Below are 19242 nucleotides of genomic sequence, written 5' to 3'. Positions count from 1 at the left end.
TGGCTTTGAGCCATGACCCTCAGATCTCTGCCTCCTGAGTAGCTAGGATTGCAAGCGTGAGCCACTGACACCCAGCTCCATTTTTTTTTTCAGATTTTTCTCTAGGAGTCAAAGTTCTTCACTATAGGATATTAAATAAAGCCCAACGGTTTCAAGCAGAGCATACTTGAGAAAATTATCACCTTGAAGTGATAGGATGACTTGATGAGAATTTTATAAAGAAGGAAAAAATGCCCACCTCAACCCACAGCATCATCCAAATTACTTGAGGTATAACATATAAACTCTTTGGATTCTAAGAGATACATAAATGGCTCAATTGCATTTTTAATTTGCAGGAAATGGGATAGAAAATGAAGTTAAATCTTTTATCCATAGAACCTTAAATAGAGGTACATAACCAGACAAATACATATCAGTGACACCAGTTTATTTGTGTGTGTGCTGTTCCCTGGCCTTGAACTCTGGGCTTCGGTGCAGTCCCTAAACTCCTTTTGCTCAAGGCTAGCACCTTACCTCTGGAACTACAGCACCACTTCCAGCTTTTTCAGTGATTATTTAGAGATAAGAGTCCCATGGACTTTCCTGCCCAGGCTGGCTTTGAACTGTGATCCTCCTATCTTAGCCTCCTAAGTAGCTAGGATTATATGCAAGAGCCACCAGAGCCAGGAGGCACCAATTATTCTTGTCCAATATGTCCCGGCATGTGCCTGATTTACTGGCATGATATATTCTCAAGCTCTGTGTACTTCAAATGTGGACCCAGCCTTTTTAAGTTGTGCTGTTATTCTGGGAATGGAAACCAGGACCTCATGCATGCTAGGCAAGTGCTCTGCCACAATAAACGCCCAGTAATGCACCATTTACTTCAGTTTTAGGGTTGAACCCAGGATTTTTCTTTTTATAAATAGATTATCTCAGGTATTTTGTTTTTTTGGGTTTTTTGTTTTTTGTTAGTCATGAACTCTGGGGCCTGGGCACTGTCCCTCAGCATTTCAGCTCAGGGCAAGCGGTCTTAAGCCACAGCACCACTTTGGTTTTCTGGTGGTTAATTAGAGATGAGTCTCATGGACTTTCCTTCCCTGGCTAGCTTTGAACCTGGATCCTCAGATCTCAGCCTCCTGAGGAGTAGTAGTAGTAGTACAGGTGTGAGCCACCAGTACCCAGCAGGTATTTTGTTATAATAATGAAAAGTTGAATAATACAATACCCAATAATAAGGACAGTCCTTTCACATAGGTGCGTTTCTTTTCTTTTAGTCTTGAGGACTGAATACAGGGTTTATGCTTGTTAGGCATGCACTCTACTGTCCCCTCCCCTAAAATAACTTAAATACAATTAAAGGAGACAAATGACAAGTAAATACAAAATATTTAATATAATACCAGGTAATCAATGATATGAACAAAAATAAAGAAGAGGGATGAATAGTGATGAGATACTCTTTTTAGGTGGCATGGTCAGGAAAGGCCTCTTTGTAAAGGAAACCACAGCAGACAGAAGATCATGGCATCTGTGCAGACTTCCATCTGTGTGGAAGTTTAAGGAATCACATCCTGCCTTGCATATTCATAGGTTTTTTGTAACATTAGCTCTAAACTGAGAATAAAGAATTTAGTTAGAGGAAGGGGTAACAATGCTGAATAGGAAATGTACTCTTTATCTTACTCATGTAACTGTAACCTCTCTGTACCGTATCTTTACAATAAAAAAAGTAAAAGAATTTAATTAGAGCAAGGCTAGGGCAAAAGATTTTTGATGGTTATAGTTAACTGTTACTTAACTTTTAACGTCCATCAAGTTGATTCTCATACTAGATATTATAAAGAATCAGTCTGGGCAGGCACTGGTGGCTCAAATCTGTAATCCTAGCTACTCAGGATGCTGAGATCTGAGGATCTCAGTTCAAAACCAGCCCATGCAAGAAGTCCATGAAACTCTTTCTTTTTTTTTTTTTGTCGGTTGTGGGGCTTGAACTCTGGGCCTGGGCGCTGTCCCTCAGCTCTTCAGCTCAAGGCAAGCGCTCTACCACTTGAGCTACAGCGCCACTTCCGGTTTTCTGGTGGTTTATTGGAGATAGGAGTCTCACGGTCTCTCCTACCCAGGCTGGCTTTGAACTGCGATCCTCAGATCTCAGCCTCCTGAGTAGCTAGGATTACAGGCGTGAGCCACCAGCGCCCGGCATACATGAAACTCTTATCTCCAATTAACCACCAGAAAACCAGAAGTAGCGCTGTGTCTCAAGTGGTAGAGCCTGAAGAACTGAGGGACAGTGCCCAGCCCCAGAGTTCAAGTCCCAAGACCCACAAAAAATAGAAAAAAAAGAAAAGAAAATCAGTCTGGTGCTGGTGGCTCACATCTTGTCATACTAGTTACTCAGAAGGCTGAGATCTGAGGATCACAGTTCAAAGCCAGTGCAGGCAAGAAAGTCAAGGAGACTCTTATCTCCAATTAACCACCCCCACCACAAAAAAGAAAAAAGCTGTTAGTGGAGTTGTGTGGCTCAAGTGATAAGAATATCAGCCTTGAGCAAAAACAAGCTCAGGAACATAGCCCACCCAGGTCCTGTTCAGCTTCAGGAAGGGCACACACACACACACACACACACACACACACACACACACACACACACACACACAGAGTTAAATCATCTGCTATCATTTTTCATACATGAGGATAAGCATTGCACTTTCTCAGAAATAATAATGCCATACAACTAGCTTGGTAAGAAGGATTTTATTTTAACCTAACAAGAGTACTTTGCGACAGGTGATTAAATTTATGTAGATACCTCAAGAAAAACAACCCGCATTTATTGCATTTTATTTCTTTAGCTTTTAAATGTCTTTTTATTTGGTTTTACTATTTTGTTTAGATATATGATTTTTTTTTTTTGTAGACTATCAAAAGAAAGTTTCAATTTGAAACTGACTACCATGTCTGGCTCAAAGGTTGCCCTACTTTAGAATACTTTAGAGCACACTTGAGAAAAAGGATACTATGCTTATCAGCATCAGATACTTTCTGTTCCAGCAGCTTCCTCCATTCCCTTTTCTCTGTCACCCAAAGAGTAGCTATCTTGCTTCTAAGCTCAAAGCTAAATGTCATGGCATTTTACCTTTTCAACTGGACCTCAAAGTAGCCATTAGAGATCTGCATGACCCTAAAAGAACCACTGTCATACAGCACTCACCACACTAACCTGATGGGGGCACTCTACATGGATAAGGTAACAAAGGCACCAAGCATCTACTGTCCTGTTTAAGCTTAACTAGATCGTTTCAAATTTGTTTTCACAACTTATTAGGTTAAGTAGTTTACACTATTTTTGCAACACATTTGTGGAAAACCTGAACAAAAATATGCAGCTTTGAACCATTCCTACATTATTTATTTTATTTTATTTTTTTTGTCAGTTGTGGGTTTTGAACTCTGGGCTTGGGCGCTGTCCCTCAACTTTTCAGCTCAAGGCGATCATTTTACCAAATGGTAAATGGCCATAGCACCACTTCCGGTTTTACGGTGGTTTATTGGAGATAAGAGTCTCATAGACTTTCCTGCCCTAGCTAGCTTTGAACTGTGATCCTGAGTAACTTACAGGCGTGAGCCACCAGCACCTGGCAATTCCTACATTCTTCTTGGTGGTTACTGTTTCTAAAAATAATCAGGCTTGTCAAGATTGAAGGAAGTTCTAAAAGAAGGTTCTAATCAAAGGAGGATACTCTTAGGAGAGGAATATAAAGGTGCAATGCCTATGAATATCTAATCATATAAAGTAATATTTATTGAAATGAACTCCAGGAAATGGAAATACGTGAATTTTTTTTGGAGGGTCCGGTCCTGGGGCCTGAACTCTGGGCCTGGGCGCTGTCCCTCAGCTCTTCAGCTCAAGGCTAGCGCCCTACCACTTGACCCACAGAGCCCCTTCCAGCTTTTTTCTTTTTGCTTATGTGGTGCTGAGGAATTGAACCCAGGGCCTCAGGCATGCAAGGCAAGCGCTCTACCACTGAGCCACCTTCCCAGCCCCTGAATTTTTTGTTATTCTTGCTGTTTTCATTTTCTTTTGTTTTTGTCTTGTTTGTTCGTTTGTCTGTCTTTGGGAGGTAAGAAGGGAGCACAGAAATGGAGGGACAAAGAGTGAACAAATGCAGCAGTGGTACTCACCAGACACTATGTTGAAAATAAACTATACAACTTGTGGGTAAGGACAGAAGGAAAAAACTGGGAAAGAGCTAGGGAAAGGGTAACATTGTCCAAAAGGAAATGTACTCATTAACTGACTTATGTAACTATAACCCCTCTGTACAGCACTTTTATAAATAACAATTAAAAAAAAGAGAAGGTGGATGGGAATGTGGCTTAGCGGTAGAGTGCTTGCTTAGCATGCATGAAACCCTGGGTTTGATTCCTCAGCACCACATAAACAGAAAAAGCCAGAAGTGGCATTGTGGCTCAAGTGGTAGAGTGCTAGCCTTGAGCAAAAGAAGCTCAAGGACAGTGCCCAGGCCCTGAGTTCAAGCCTCAGGACTGGCAAAAAAAAAGGGGCTCCTAGACACTGGCTGAACAAACCCCATTTTGTCTTTCTCTGCCTTAACTCTTTGTTCTGAGTCTCTCTCCCTCACAGTCACATTGGGTCTGCAGGAAGGATTGGATCATGGATAAACCTCTATGACAAGAGCCAAAACTGCCCTTCCACCAGCAATGCCTGCTTATCATGGAGAGACATCTTGTCCACAGGAACACACCTTTGACCAGCAGTGACTAAGTGATCTCTACCTAACTATTTATTTAACCTTAAAACTTCAAGACAATACCTCAAAGACAACTTCAGGGTCACTGGCCCCCTTCCTGACTAGTTGCATGGATTAAATTTCCTTTTTCTGCAGTCCTTCAGAGCTCCTCTCTTTAACTGGTGTATGGGGATGGATGGCAGAGCTGTCAACTACAAGCAGTAGACAGGTTTTCATGAAAGTTTCCTTACACTTTTTTGAAGTCGATTCCCTCCTTCTACCCTCAGTTCCCTGGTTATCACTGATTTTTTTTTTTTTTTTTGCAGTATATACTATTATTTTATTTTATTTTTATTTATTTATTTTTTGGTCCGGTCGTGGGGCCTGAACTCTGGGCCTGGGCGCTGTCCCTCAGCTCTTCAGCTCACGGCGAGCGCTCTACCACTTGAGTCACAGCGCCACTTCCGGCTTTTTTCATTTTGCTTATGGGGTGCTGAGGAATCAAACCCAGGGCCTCATACATGCAAGGCAAGCACTCTACCACTGAGCCACCTTCCCAACCCCTATACTATTATTTTAGTTATTGTTCATTTACTTTAATCATACAACTCAGACTATCCTTGCAAAACAAGAAAAAATCACCAAGTAAAAACCCAGCGAAAAACGATACTATTTAGTAGGGTTGTAGGGCCTGAACTCTGGGCCTGGGCTCTGTCCCTCAGCTCTTCAGCTGTGGACTAGTGCTCTACCTCTTGAGCCTCAGCCCCATTTCCAGCTTTTTCTGCTTATGTGGTGCTAAGGAATTGAACCGAGGACTTCATGCATGCAAGGCAAGCACTCTACCACTGAGCCACCTTCCCAGCCCTATTCAAATCTTTACAAGTACTCTCTTTGGAAGTCCTTGAGCCAGGTACTTCATAGAATACATTAAGCAGTTAAGACCCAGTTTGTACTAGTAGCTAGAAATCTAGTGTTAGATTTATGTAATTTTGAGGTTACACTGTGTACACATAATTCACAACTGGATTTCAATCTGAATGTGCCTACTGAAGAAGAAGTAAAGAAAACACTTTTGATGCTTCCTGAAATTTGAGAACATTAACAAAATCCTGTGCCTTTATCGATGCCACTAATTGTGCATTAAAAAGATATAAATTTATGATCACAGAATGTTATAGATATATAATATTATATATGTAGTATATATAATATATACACACATATACATATTGTCTGAGACTACAACTCAAATTTGGTATCTGTATGCTTTCGCTCATTATATCTATCTATCTATCTATCTATAGTATATATATTACATATATTTAATGTCATATTAAATATGCTTTTTGTATGTTTGTTTGTTTTGTTTATGCGGTACTAATAAATCAAACCCAGGGCTTCATGCATGCTAGGCAAGCACTCTACCACTAAGCCACATTCCCAGCCACACTAAATAAACTTTTTGTTGTTGGTGGTGGTGGTCATGGGGATTGAACTCTGGGCCTGGGCAATGTCCCTCATCCCCTCTGCTGCAGGCTAGCACTCTACCACTTGAGCCATAGAACCACTTTCAGTTTTCTAGTCATTTATTGGAGATAAGAGTCTCACAGACTTTCCTGCCTGGGCTGGCTTTGAACCATGATCTTCAGATCTCAGCCCCCTGAATAGCTAGGTTTATAGGCATGAGCCACCAGCACACAGCCCAACTTTTTAAAATTAAGTATCAGCTCAGCTCTGGTGGCTGGAGCCAGTAATCTTATCTACTCAGATGGCTGAGATCTGAAGATTGAGGCTCAAAGTTTGAAGCCAGCCTCAGCAGGAAAGTCCACTAGACTCTTATCTCTAATTAACCAATGAAAGGGCAGAAGTGGAGGTATGGCTCAAGTGGTAGAGCTCCAGCCTAGAAGATAAAAGCTAAGGGAGAGCACCTTGGCTCCTGAGTTCAAACCTCAGTACTGGCACTGAGGGGAGAGCGGAGAGTACAGAAATTCTAAGTGTACAATTTGAGCTTCCCAGGTTATTTGAAGGCAACCTAGGCAGGTTCTCTGACTGGTGCAATAAAAGAGCGACACGGTAAAGGCTTTTGGTTATGTCCAGCAAAGACCTCACTTAAAGAAGGTAAGAGATAGAACAAAGGTCTGTAAATGCTCACAAAGAAAGTGAGCAAATGGATGGCACATTAAAATTCATGAGGAAATGCCACTGAAGTTCCATGAATAACAAAGCGATTATTATGCGTGATGCATTTTTTTCATCCTTACAGAAAGACACAAAATCATTATATCGTGATCTGCCACGTGTTTTTCCTTTGTTATTAGATGTGGGGGACAGGCTTATTAAATGTTCTTTTACTCTGGGGAATGGTCACAGTGGTGAGGAATGGTAGGCACGATGCTTGTGGTATTGTGTGGTTCTAATTATAAATGCATTTAGACTAGAGAAAAGGCACAAACGAAAAAGAACAGCAGAATGTCTGGGTGGGCATTTCCTTGTGATTACAAAGAACAGAATCTTCTCTTAATCTTACTGTGTCTTGCTTCACGCTTTATACCTGCCATTTGCAGCCTAGACAAAGCTAATACTGAGTTTACAGCTTTCTTAGTCCTTACAGTGGAGTGCATAGTTAATTCTAAAAAGAGGTAACACATGAAAATCAAGGGAGACTATTAGCATCAGGAAAAACATCAAAATCTGAAATAAAAAATCCTATTAAATGAGTATTGTGGGGTCAAAAAATTTACAGACAGCTGACCACTGGTGGCTCATGTGTAATCCTACCTACTCAGGAAGCTGAGATCTGAGGATTGCAGTTCAAAGCCAGCCTGGGCAGGAAAGTCCTTGAGACTCTTATCTCCAATTAATCACCAGAAAACTAGAAGTGGCATTGTGGCTAAAAGTGGTTGAGCAAAAGAGCTCAGGGATAGCATCCAGTCCTTGAATTCAAGCCCCATGACCAACAAAATTTTTTTTAAAGTAAACACATTTGCTGAGTACCAGTAGCTCATGCCTGTAATTCTAGCTTCTCAGGAGACCTGAAGTTCATAGTCAAAGCGAGCCAAGGAAGGAAAGTATGTGAGACTCTTATTTACAATTAGCCAGCAAAAAGCTAGAAGTAGAATTATGGCTCAAGTGATAGAGTACCATCCTTGAATGAAAAAGCTAAGGGACAGTGCTCAGGCTCTGAGTTCCTCTATACTAACACATGCACACACGATACATGATAATTGCAATATGCAAATAAATTGTTTTTCATTTTCCTTGAAAGCTTGACTTTTGCCCCATAGTGAGAGAAAAAAAAAATAACCCATTCCAAACTTGAAACTTGTCAATTTCAGGTAACAACCTTTTTTTAGATTAAATAAATAGCTGCTTTTGAATAGTACCATTTCGTTTTTTTTCTTTTTTCTTTTTTTGTCGGTCGTGGGGCTTGAACTCTAGGCCTGGGCGCTGTCCCTGCGCTCTTCAGCTCAAGGCTAGAGCTCTACTGCTTGAGCCACAGCGCCACTTCCAGTTTTTTAGTGGTTTATTGGAGATAAGAGTCTCATGGATGTTCCTGCTCAGGCTGGCTTTGAACTGCAATCCTCAGATCTCAGCCTCCTGAGTAGCTAGGATTATAGGCGTGAGCCTCTGGCACCTGGCAGTGTCTTTTTTTTTGAGTGCAGAATCTTCCATATTTCTTCCCCCTTTTCCTAGCTCCTCTTCACAATGTTCTGATTGCTTAGGATTTGTGACTTGATTGGTATGAGGTCACATTTGTCTCTGCACCTAGTGGCATGTCTGTGGGGCGATGGCCCTTTATGATGTATCACAAGTTATCCCTGACCTTCAGACAATGGAGAGAGTGCTGGCATCATCTTGAGAGGCACGGTCTGTGGTTTGGGCTATTTGTGGTTCACACTGCTGCTTCCTTGATACCACTAGACTCAAGCCCATTTCTGTTTTTCCTCACCCAACCCCCTGCAGCCTGAATGGCTGTGGGAGATTGAGGCAGTTATCTTACATTGTCTTACACCTGGACAATCACTATATTGAACATGGGACCAAGCCAAATGGAAATGAGGTCTGAGCTCTTCTATTCATCTATTCATTATTCTCTTCATGTGATTCTGCACACCTTCCTTCTCTAGAAAGTTACTCTGAAGAAGGGTGCTCAAGACACAGAGGTCTCTTTTTGCCCTTTTAGGACTGTCATCCATCCTTCACATTTTTTCTCTTTCGGTAAAGTGTTCTCTGAATCCTATTTCACTGGAAGAAGGTCAGCAGTGTAAATTCAAACATAATGGCAAACAGGGCATCTTTTCTGCACTATGAAAGGGTCTGTTAGAATTGGGTGGGTTTTGTTTTTGTTTTTGTTTTTTTGGTCTGAGATCAGAACTTGAACTCGGACCTTATGCTTTTGTTCATTGCCTAGTGCTCTATCAACTGAGTAATGCCCCCAACCTCTTGGGAATGGCTTTTGATGAAATGGGGTTCATAAACTACTAGTTTATTCTCCATAAATGTTCCAATTTCTCTCGACAAGCTTGGTGAAACCTTAATTACACATGCCATGATGGTAAAAAAAAAACTATGGAGCATCAGCAGAGAAAAACGGTATTTCACAATGATTTTTGAAAAAGAATTCTCACTTTGAACATTGAGATCAGTTACATTAAAGAAGTATATATTCCAATTCCTATCTGAAGAACTTTAATATTTTTCAGATCATAAAGTCTCACTAGGTAACCTAGGCTGGCATTGAACTCACAATCCTCCTACTGACACCTCTAGAGTGCTTGGATTATAGGCATGTACTATTGGAGACTTTCTTTCTTTTTCTTCCTTCACTTTCTTCTTTTTTTCCTCTCTTCCTTTCTTCTTTTTGTTGTTGTTGTTGTTGGTTGTGGGGCTTGAACTCTGGACTTGGGCACTGTCCCTGATTTCTTCAGCTCAAGGCAAGTGCTCTACCACATGAGCCCCAGTGCCACTTCCACTTTTCTGTTGATTAATTGGAGATAAGATTCCCACTGACTTTCCTGCCTGAGCTGGCAATCCTCAGATCTCAGCCTCTTGAGCAGCTAGGTTTACAGGTGTGAGCCACTGGTACCTGGCTATTTTTCTTTCTTTCCCCCTTCCCCATCTCTCTTCTTCTTTTAATATTTTTTTGGGGGTCTGGTTGTGGGGCCTGAACTCTGGGCCTGGGCGCTGTCCCTCAGCTCTTCAGCTCAAGGCTAGCGCTCTACCACTTGAGCCACAGCACCACTTCTGGCTTTTTTCTTTTTGCTTATGTGGGTGCTGGGAAAGCGAACCCAGGGCCTCAGGCATGCGAGGCAAACACTCTACCACTGAGCCACCTTCCCAGCCCTCTCTCTTCTTCTTTTGTCTCTTCTCTCCTCTCTTTTTGGTTTTAGTCCTGAGGCTTGAACTCAGGGCCTGAGTACTGTCCCTCAGTTTTTTTGCTCAAAGCTACTGCTCTGCCACATGAACCACAGCTCCATTTCTGGCTTTTTTTTGGGGGGGGGGTGGGGGTCCGGTCGTGGGGCCTGAACTCTGGGCCTGGGCGCTGTCCCTCAGCTCTTCAGCTCAAGGCTAGCACTCTACCACTGGAGCCACAGCACCACTTATGGCTTTTTTCTTTTTGCTTATGTGGTGCTGAGGAATCGAACCCAGGGCCTCATGCATGCAAGGCAAGCGCTCTACCACTGAGCCACCTTCCCAGTCCCGCATTTCTGGCTTTTTTTGCTAATTGGAGATGAGTTTCACAGATTAGTTGGATGTTGGTGGCTCTTGCCTGTAATCCTAGCTATTCAGGAGGCTCAGATCTAAGTATCAAAGTTTGAAGCCAGGCCTGGGAAGGTGGCTCAGTGGTAGAGTGTTTGTCTCTCATGCATGAGGTCCTGGGTTTTATTCCTCAGCACCACATAAACAGAAAAGGCTGGAAATGGCACTGTGCCTCAAGTGGTAGAGTGCTTGCCTTGAGCTGAAGAGCTGAGGGACAGCCCCCAAGCCTAGAATTGAAGCCCTATCACCACCACCACCAACAACAAAGTTTGAAGCCAGCCCAGGCAGGAAAGTCTATAAAGTCTGTGAGACTCGTCTCCAATTAACTGCCAAGAACCTGGAAGTGGAGCTGTGGCACAAAGTGGTAGAGTGCCAACCTTGAGCACAAAAGCTCAGGGACAGTGTCCAGGCCCGGAGTTGAAGCAGGGAGAGAGAGGGGAGGGAGAGAGAAGGGGAGGGGGAAGAGGAGAAATAGGGAGGGGGAGAAATAGAGAGAGAGAGGAGAGAGAGAGAGAGAGAAGGGTGGGAAGGAGGGAGGGAGGGAGGGAGTTTCATGGGCTTGTCTGCCCAGTCTGTCTCAAACTGCAATCCTCAGATCTCAGACTCTTGAGTAGCTAGGATCCAGGCGTGGTCCACCAGTGCCTGACCCCATTTATTTATTTTTTTCCTATTTTGCCTTCTTAGCTTCTGGAAAAAAAATTCATTTAGTTATCTCATTGACAAAAGACCCATATTGCCTTGAACCCTGGGGATCCGGTAAAACAAGATACAAGTGCCAAGATTGCTATAGGAATTGTGTAACTTTTATATGCTTGCATTTCTTTAACAAATGAATTGAACAGTTAATGTTCAACAATGAACATTAGTGAGGAGAGTATCTTGGATGCACAGCAATACAGTCTCGGATGTCAAGGCCCTTCTACCTCCCTCTTCTCTGTAGTAGCTAAAGGATCATTGAAATATCCAAAATGTGGGGGGGGGGGGGGGGGCGGGGGCTGGGAAGGTGGCTCAGTGGTAGAGTGCTTGCCTTGCATGCATGAGGAATGGGTTTGATTCCTCAGCACCACATCAGCAGAAAAAGCCGGAAGTGGCACTATAGCTCGAGTGGGAGAGTGGTAGCCTTGAGCTGAAGAACTGAGGGACAGTACCCAGGTCCAGAGTTCAGGCCCCATGACCGGGAAAGAAAGAAAGAAAGAAAGAAAGAAAGAAAGAAAGAAAGAAATAAAGAAAGAAAGAAAGAAGGAAAGAAAGAAGGAAAGAAGGAAAGAAAGAAAGAAAGAAAGAGAAAGAAAGAAAGAGAAAAAGAAAAAGAAATATTCAAGATGTGGTGCAGTACACTGCCTTTCCCATAGCCATGTTAACAACAGATGTGGGAAAGATAGGCTCCAATGTCTTTATAGTCTTTGAGAAGATATTTATAAATACCAAATCACCTATTTGCATGAGTAGGTTTACTTACTGAGATTTAGTTAATATTTAGGAAGTTTTTATTTTTATCCTTTTTGTGCTGATACTGGGGTTTGAACTCAGGGCCTCTGGCTCAGCTCTTCCTACTCATGGCTTCCTGCTCTACCACTTGGGCCATACTTTCAGTTCCATTTTATTTTTTTCCTGGTTAATTGAGACAAGAATCCCTCAGATATATATATGCTCCTGGCTGGCTCTGATCCTTGATTCTCCTTCTTGATTGATTCTTGATTCAGCCTTTTAAATCACTAGGATTACAGGATTGAATCACCGGTATCCAACTTAGTTCTGGGTTTTAAACTCAGGGTTTAAACTCAGCCACTCTACTACTTGAGACATGCTCTCCTATATTTTGATCCTCTATGTAACTATTTATAGTGACTTTATTTATAAATACCCTAAGTTTGAAACAACATAAATGTCTCTTAACTAATGGATCCATAGATCCATTGAAGTATTATTCAATAAAAAGAAATGATTGCTACACACTAACACATCGATAAGTCACAAAGTAATTGTACTGAAAGGCTTCAGACAAAACAGTACATGCTACATGACTCCATTCACATGAAGTTTTAAAGAAGCAAACTATACACAGAAATTGTGATGTCAGGGCCCAGATATGAAGCTATAGGTTGATCATAAAGAGGAGGACAGAGAGAAACTTTTAGAGTTCTAAAATAGTTTTATATCTTAATTTTGGTGATAGTTATATAACTATATGTAATTTTTCTTTTGGTCGGTTGTGGGGCTTGAACTCTGGGCCTGGGCGCTGTTCCTCAGCTCTTCAGCTCAAGAAGAATGCTCTGCCACTTGAGCCACAGTGCCACCTCTGTTTTTCTGAGTGGTTTATTGGAGATAAGAGTCTCACAGCCTTTCCTGCCCTTCCTGCCAGGCTGGCTTTGAACTGTAATCCTTAGATCTCAGCCTCCTGAGTAGCTAGGATTACAGGCCTGAGCCACCAGCGCCCAGCTACTATATGTATTCTTTTTTCAGGGGGGGGGGGCGGTCCGGTCGTGGGACCTGAACTCTGGGCCTGGTGCTGTCTCTCAGCTCTTCAGCTCAAGCCTAGCACTCTACCACTTGAGCTACAGTGCCACTTCCGGCTTTTTTCTTTTTGCTTATATGGTGCTGAGGAATCAAACCCAGGGCCTCATGCATGCAAGGCAAGCACTCTACCACTGAGCCACCTTCCCAGCCCCTATGTATTCTTTAACTTCATAAAACTATATATTACAATGATACCACTTGGAAATTATGCCCCAATAAACCAGACCCCCACACACACAAAAAAGACTTTTACAGTGATATTGCAGTCTTTTATTGTATGTGTTTCAGGACAATGCCTTGCTAGTTAGTTCAGGATGGTCTTTAATTCATGATTCTCCTGTCTCAGCCTCCCTAGTGCTGACATAATAGGTGTGCACAACCATACCACTCAACCCACTCACTCATCACAGATTCTAATGCAAACAATTAGAGTATAAACTTTTTCCTAAAATGTTATATCAGAACTGAGAAAGCAGCAAGGACAATAGTAATTAAACTATTAAAATGAAAAGCAGTTGCAATACACAATCTATATGCCTTCAGATACTAAATGTGCACAATATTTTACTGATAACTGATGCTTAATCTTTTTCACTTTCTGTTGAGAAGTTTCTTTTTTTTTTCTGCTTATGTGGTGCTGAGGAATCGAACCCAGGGCCTCATGCATGCAAGGCAAGCACTCTACCCACTGAGCCACCTTCCCAGCCCTCTTTTTCACTTTCTGATCTTGAGATTTAAATATCAAGGAAAGTTGGTTTTGTTTTGTTTTCCTCAGAGGAATAGTACTGCTTCATTTTTCTCTCAAATAATGCTGATACCGAAGTTTCTCAAATAAACCCAGCTTGCCACCTTCAGGCAACTGAAAGATTTACAGAAATCATAGTTAGAATATTAATTTTGCAGCATTTTCAAGAATCTATAATTAATAACACCTAGATCACTTTACTAGTGCTATTGTGCAGTTTGCTAGGTCTAAAATCTTTGCCCAGCATTAACTAGAGTCTCAGTTCAAATGTCACTAACTCCAAGAAGCTCAAAAATTCTAGCTGGTTTTATCTCTTGATTCCATGTAATCTCAGTGAAAGCAATGATCATTATGCTTTTAAACACACACACACACACACACACACACACACACACACACACACACACACACACACACACACACGGGGCTGGGAAGTTGGCTCAGTGGTATAGTGCTTTCCTTGCATGCCTGAGGCCCTGGGTTCGATTCCTCAGCACCACATAAGCAAAAAGAAAAAAGCCGGAAGTGGCGCTGTGGCTCAAGTGGTAGAGCGCTAGCCTTGAGCTGAAGAGCTGAGGGACAGCGCCCAGGCCCAGAGTTCAAGCCCCATGACTGACAATAAAATAATTAATTAATTAAGGCAAAAATCTCAAAACCAGTATGCGAAAGTAAACCTAACGAAAGTGTTATACATAGGCAGTGTAAGAAATGAGAGATGAGGGGCTGGGAAGGTGGCTCAGTGGTAGAGCGCTTGCCTTGCATGCTTGAGGCCTTGGGTTCGTTTCCTCAGCACCACATAAGCAAAAAGAAAAAAGCCAGAAGTGGTGCTGTGGCTCAAGTGGCAGAGCACTAGCCTTGAGCTGAAGAGCTGAGGGACAGCGCCCAGGCCCAGAGTTCAGGCCCCACAACCGGACCAAAAAAAAAACAACAATAAAAACATACACAAAATTTAGATTAATAAGCATAATTAATTACACCCTGGAGATTTCATGGTCATATTCTACTCATATATATGATGTTTCATTCAATCTCACCCTCTGTATCATTCTCTCTATTCTTTTCCCTTTTCCTAAAACCATTACAACAGCTTTCATTGTTCTATATTCAAATATGCAAACTATCTACTTTGACTATATTCATCTTTTTTGTTGTTGTTGTTGGTTGTGGGGCATGAATTCTGGACCTGGTCGCTGACCCTCAGCTCTTCAGCTCAAGGTTAGCACTCTACCACTTGTGCCACAGCGCCACTTCTGGTTTTCTGGTGGTTAATTGGAGAGAGAGTCTCACTGATTTTCCTGCCCTGGGGGGGTTTGAAGCATGATCCTCAAATCTCAGCCTCCTGAGCAGCTAGGATTATAGGCATGAGTCACTGGCACAGGACTTCCTGAACAAAATTTTAACTCTGGTCTACTTTAAGGGTTCTTTTAGTTCACATTATGATGATAAATTTGTATCTTGATCTATTAACTTGATTCTCTTCATTTTTCTTCTCTTTTTGTATCTCATTGGTAAACTAAGAGTCTTTCCTCCACCCTAACCTACATTACAGTAGAAACAAAGATCCACAGATAATACTGAGCAAAGGGCCAGATTACAGATTTGGTGATTACTCACTGTTCTGTTATCTTTCTCTCTCACTGATAAATCTTGGTCTTGTGACAAGGCAGAAAAAGGGAAAGACATAATGAAAAAGAAACTATTTTATTGGTTGAGATGGGTGTCTCATGAACTTTTTCCTATTAGCCTCTAACTTTGTTCCTCCTAACCTCTATCTCCTTAGTGGCTAGGATTACAACACAAAGCACTATGGCACCAAGTCGTTTCTTTTTTTTTTTTTTTTTTGGGTCCGGTCATGGGGCCTGAACTCTGGGGCCTGGGCGCTGTCCCTCAGCTCTTCAGCTCAAGGCTAGCGCTCTACCGCTTGAGCCACAGCGCCACTTCCGGCTTTTTTCTTTTTGCTTATGTGGTGCTGAGGAATTGAACCCAGGGCCTCAGGCATGCAAGGCAAGCACTCTACCACTGAGCCACCTTCCCAGCCCCATCCAAGTCGTTTCTTTTTTTTTTTTTTTCCCCAAGTCGTTTCTTAATTACCATATTATTCTGTAAAAGTAACATCTTTTTTTTTGTCAGTTGTGGGGCTTGAACTCTAGGCCTGAGCGCTGTCCCTCAGCTCTTCAGCTCAAGGCTAGTGCTCTGCCACTTGAGCCACAGCACCACTTCTGGCTTTTTTCTGTTTATGTGGTGCTGAGGAGTCAAACCCAGGGTCTCATGCATGCAAGGCGAACACTCTACTACTGAGCCACCTTCCCAGCCCTAAAAGTAACATCTTAACTCAGCTATTCTCTTCTGTTAAAATTACCTTCACTAACTCTAATTAGACATCTTCAAATGCTTTAATTATATTATCTGTTTGTTCTCTCTTTTCATCTACTTAAAATCTGGCTTCTGCCTAGTTCTCTGTATTTTAAAAAACTTCTTTTTTTGGTAAAAATAATGAATTTGGAAAATCCATGTACTTTTATACCATTGCTCATTGTTTCTGTAATTATTAGATTTCTCTATGTAACTATTTACAACTTTCAACCTTCTGGTTATTATTGCATTTTTAATATCTTGGATAATTTTATTTCAACTATACATGTTACTCTTTTTGTCGATCATGGGGCTTTGAACTCTGGGTCTGGGCGCTGCTCCTCAGCTCAAGGCGAGCACCCTACCACTTGAGCCCGTGTCACTTTCCAGTTTCCACTCCAGACTGGAGTAACAGTCTCATGGACTTTTCTGCCCAGCATGGCTTTGAACTGTGATCCTTAAATCTCAGCCACCTGAGTAGCTAGGATTACAGGAGTGAGCAACTGGTGTCCTGCACATTACTTTTTGTGGTTCTTGGTTGTGGGGTTTGAACTCAGGACCTAGGCAGTGTCCCTGAGCTTTTTCACTCAAGGCTAGTGCTCTGCCACTTTGGGCCACCATGCCATGTCTGATTTTCTGGTGGTAAATTGGAGATAAGAGTCTCATGGACTTTTCTGCCTGAGCTGGCTTTGAAGCGAGATCCTCAGATCACAGTATCCTGAGTAGCTAGGGTTACAAGATTTCTTCAATCTTAACTCTTCCTCCCAGGAAGCTAAGTTTACAAACTCAAGCCATGGCACCCAGTTACTTTTTTGTTTTTTTAGATGGTACTGAGGTTTGAAGTCTGGACCTTGTGCTTGCTAGCTAGGCAGGAACTCTGCAACTTGACCCACATACCATCACCCCTTTTGTTTTACTTTTTTTTTTTTGTCAGTCATAGAGGGCTTGAACTCTGGGCCTGAGTGCTGTCTCTCAGCTCTTCACCTCAAGGCGAGCGCTCTACCACTTGAGTTACAGCGCCACTTCCTTACTTATTTTTTTTTCAGTCGTGTTTATGCCCGGGATAGCCTGGACTAGTATCTTCCTATTTATACTTCTCATGTAGCTGGGAAGACAGGTATGCCACCCCTTCCAACTTTTTATTACGATGAGGACTCATAATCTTTTTGCCTGTGCTGGTCTCTAACTTCAAGACTCCTCATCTCAGCCTCCTGAGTTACCATTCCCAGTCTCTACATATTAGTTTCAACCATCCACCATGGTCATATACTTTCCTTTCTTGTTTGCTGATTACATGTTCATGAATCTTTAATGATGAGCCTCCTTTTTGTCTCTTTTGGATTCTCTGAAACAGGTTGCTTGGATTCAAGAACATGTTGAAAGTCTGCTCCAGATGTAATTTATACTTATCATGGTTAGTTGAATATCACTTCTTTCCGATTTTTTGTGTGATTTGAATGTTAATAAGACATAAACACAATGTTGTTGAAAACACTGACCTTTTTTCCCCCAGATTCCACCCACATAGTTTCTATTTTTACTCTGTATTTGTGTCTGGTTTGCCACTGCAATTTATAAGGTCACTGGGCAGGAAATAATTGTTAATCTTTCAATTTGGAATAGCCTGAAGCACATGGTTATTAATAGTAACATGTTTTAAATGTCCTTGGTTGTAAAAAAAAAAAAGAAAGAAAAAGAAAAAAAAAGAATGACATTAAACATCAGTTGAGTTTTCACTTTTATTTTCCTTCATTCTCAGATTGCAGTTTTTGTTTTGGATGCTCTCATTAAGCAATTCTCATAAAAGAATAGAGTCAATTCTATGAGTTGCAAACACTGAAAGAAAAGACATTTAAGAATCAAGAGCTAGCTCAGTACCGGTGGTTCACGCCTGTAGTACTGGTGGCTCATGCCTGTAATTCTAGCTACTAAGGAGGCTGAGGATCATGGTTCAAAGCTAGCCTGGGCAGGAAACTCTGTGAGACTCTTATCTCCAATAAACCACCAGAAAACCAGAAGTGGCACTGTGGCTCAAATGGTAGAGCGCTAGCTTTGAGCTGAAGAGCTGAGGGATAGCACCCAGGCCCTGAGTTCAAGCCCCATGACACACACACACACACACACACACACACACACACACACACACACACACACACACACACACACACACACACAGAAAGAAACAATCAAGAGCTAAATTGGGCACTGGTGGCTCAAACCTGTAATCCTAGCTACTCAGGGGGCTGAGATCTGAGGAACATGGTTCAAAGCCAGCCCAGGCAAGAATGTCCCTGAAACTCTTATCTCCAATTGAGCACCAGAAAACTGGAAGTGGTGCTGTGGCTCAAGTGGTAGAGCGCTCACCTGGAGCTGAAGAGCTGAGGGACAGTGCCCAGACCCAGAGTTTAAGCCCTGCAACCGACAAAAATGAATACATAAACAAGCAAATAAATAAATAAATAAAAGCAAGAGCTAGGGATGGGAATGTGGCTTAGTGTTAGAGTCTTGCCTAGCATGTATGAAGCCCTGCGTTTGATTCCTCAGCGTCACATAAATAGAATAATCTAGAGGTGGTGCTGTGGCTCCAGTGGTAGAGTGCTAGCCTAGAGCAAAAAAAAGTTTAGGGATAGTGTCCAGGCCCTGAGTTTAAGCCTCAGGACTGGAATCATCGTCATCTTGAGCTACAGAATTCAACCTTCTCTTGTAGTAGTAATCGGTGTGATTTAAATTCCTTTTAGCTCTTTGTTATCATGAGCAAGTTCCTGGGATTTTTTTTTCTCATATCTGAAAACTATAGAAATAATAGCTGATTACTCTGAGTTTTTGTAGGGAACAAAGGAAATGATTTACACCAACCATTTATCTACTGTTTACTACATGGTACCTACCACTGGTTTCAAATGATTACTGTAGCTAGTCTCTTCTAAAATACTTGCTAAGGTCACAAATCCCTTCCTTGTCTATAATAAAAGCATATTTCTGCTTTTTTTTTTTGGCTTGTGTTCCTGGCTTGTAGTATTTTGAATTCTTAACAGAATTCAGAGGGTTAGGAGCCTTGGTGCAAAAGAGATATCTATTTCCAGCTCTGTGTAGTGCCCCAGTTATTAGTTACACGTTCGTATCATTCAAATTATGACA

This window comes from Dipodomys spectabilis, unplaced genomic scaffold, assembly GCF_019054845.1.
Source record: "Dipodomys spectabilis isolate Male_0828 unplaced genomic scaffold, ASM1905484v1 ptg000004l, whole genome shotgun sequence".
NCBI classification, from domain to species: domain Eukaryota; kingdom Metazoa; phylum Chordata; class Mammalia; order Rodentia; family Heteromyidae; genus Dipodomys; species Dipodomys spectabilis.
The sequence above is the reverse complement of the archived record's forward strand: the minus strand, read 5'-3'. Positions refer to the sequence as shown.